The sequence below is a fragment of the Triticum dicoccoides genome, unplaced genomic scaffold, assembly GCF_002162155.2.
Source record: "Triticum dicoccoides isolate Atlit2015 ecotype Zavitan unplaced genomic scaffold, WEW_v2.0 scaffold79022, whole genome shotgun sequence".
In the NCBI taxonomy this organism is placed as follows: Eukaryota; Viridiplantae; Streptophyta; class Magnoliopsida; order Poales; family Poaceae; genus Triticum; species Triticum dicoccoides.
In genome coordinates, this window is record NW_021300157.1 from 1 (window position 1) to 2147 (window position 2147).

The 2147-nt window shown below is 38.3% G+C and overlaps 1 long non-coding RNA gene across 1 annotated transcript; it reads left to right on the top strand.

Annotated features, from left to right (window-relative positions):
- Positions 1-138: 138 nt before the first annotated feature.
- On the top strand, positions 139-2139 carry LOC119347890. Its single transcript, XR_005168582.1, has 3 exons — positions 139-635; positions 1007-1098; positions 1874-2139. It is a non-coding gene; the product is annotated as an uncharacterized LOC119347890 (long non-coding RNA).
- Positions 2140-2147: the final 8 nt, after the last annotated feature.

Below are 2147 nucleotides of genomic sequence, written 5' to 3' on the forward strand. Positions count from 1 at the left end.
TCTCTCTCTCTCTCTCTCTCTCTCGATCTGGGACTGAGTGGAACAACAAACCCTGATGATTTTCCTTGCTGTTCAAGGAGAGGCAGATTGGGATTTAGATTTGTTTTCTCATGGTGTGTTGTTATTTGATTTTGCAGGAACTGCTCCAATGGAAAGGTTGGATGCTCACATGGAAGAAGTGATCTGATTTTGCTCTCTCTCATCTCTCTTTGTAGATTTTTGTTCATGCTGGGATGTGTTCAAGTGTTGATTTTTGTTCATGTGTGGAAGCTGGGCTGTGTCTATATGTACATTTTTGTTCATGCAAGAATTTTTTTATTTACACTCATTAGATTATGTTATTCTCATGTGTAGCTCGTCATTTATCCAAAATATTGTTCTTCCATTTGGGGCTTTAGTTGCAGATTCATGCTTAAAATTATATTGTTCAGACGCATCTTTGCGTGCTTGTTTTGCTTTAACCCGTCGCCTAGCCGTGAAGCACTCTGCTGCAGCCTCTCACTTCACCGTCGACGACACTCTGCTCCAACCCGTCACTTCGATGTGAAGCCCTCTGCTGCAGCCTCTCACTTCACCGTAGACGACACACTGCTCCAACCCGTCTCTGTCCAGTCCCAGACAAACCTGTTGTAAAGGTTATTATTTTATGCATCTTTTGCTGCATCAACTAGGGCTGAAAGGGCTAAAATTATTCAACTTTGTTACTAGGGATCTGGTCATAGGTATTGTAAATACTAAATAGTATGATATCCTTTTAAGAAACAATTTTTCTTTTTGTTTTGATGTGCTTGTGATTTGCTCTCCAGGTTATCTTTCTTGAGAACTTATTGGTTTACCAATTTGAGATTTGTTTCATCATGTTTTTGTACCATGTCATCGGGATTTTCATTTGTTCTTCTGCCATACACAGAACATATTGCAGTGCTTCAGGGTTTTCGATTGTTCTTCGCCATACCATATGTATGCGTGTATATTCCTGACGTATAGTTTCCTTTTTGTTGTGCAGAAGTGCTTATAATTTCTCATGCCCTCAACTACTATTTTAGCTTTAGTATGCTCTGGGTATAAGAATGGCCGCTACAATGGTCAGTACCAAGGGTGAGTGCCTCCACGTTTGAAGATGATCTCATAGGATGCCTATAACTATGCTTCTTTTATTTGGTAAAAAGAAACTATGCTTTTTTTATGCTCTTGGTTGAATGTTAAATAAGAAAAACAAATAGTATTTGTGTCGCCTTGAGAGGCACACCCGTTATTTATTTCGCGCAAGTTCTCTTATGTGAGATTCTTACTATTTTCTAAAAATTATGCACTGAATATTCTGACCATTAATTCTTACTAATAATAGGCTTCTTGGGAAAAACTGGGAAATGAATATATAACAAGGCGTGTGTTAAGGGTACACGAGTTGTAGACAAACTATTATGAATTGGAGTAACAAACTGAGTAAATTGATACGACAACAGAGCTTGAAGCTAGGAACTGCAAGTCTATAGTATACATGGATAGGAGCAGAGAAATAAACATACTGATCAAAATAGGTGTTATCTAAAGAAATGGTCAGAAGTGTGATCTCTCTTCTTATCAGCCAAACATGATCCATGTGAGCTAAAGAATTGGTCAGCAGCAAATAGCTTGTATTGTTCTTACTTCTAAAAAAGCATGACCGTATGAAAAAATGAGAAAGGTCCACTAAATAATTAGAGGGCGATAGGCGCAGCTGAACCAATGAAATGACCCTCCTGCAGATATTCAACACTTGTTTTACACTCTTTATGTCACTTTCTGATTAGTTGTTCGTGCAACTGACTGTGCCTCTTATTTCTTTTATTTTTCACTAGCATATTACAACAAATGGGTCCGCTTGTTGCAGGCAGTGTCCTCCTGCTGGCGGGGTTCCAAAGTGGATGTGGAACGCCATGACCAAGATCTTCAAATGTCCAATGTTTCATAGACTATATCCATGACAGAGGTCTCTTTTCTTTTAAATAAAAATTGACTTTCTCCTTCTTTTCCTTAGATAAATTTATGATTGAGGAGAATATATTCCTTCATGTGTTGTTTCAGTATAAACGACATAGAGTTGGTTGTACCCTGAGTTTCTTCCTTCCTCAAATAGATAGATTCAGAATTCTGACTACCCCCCC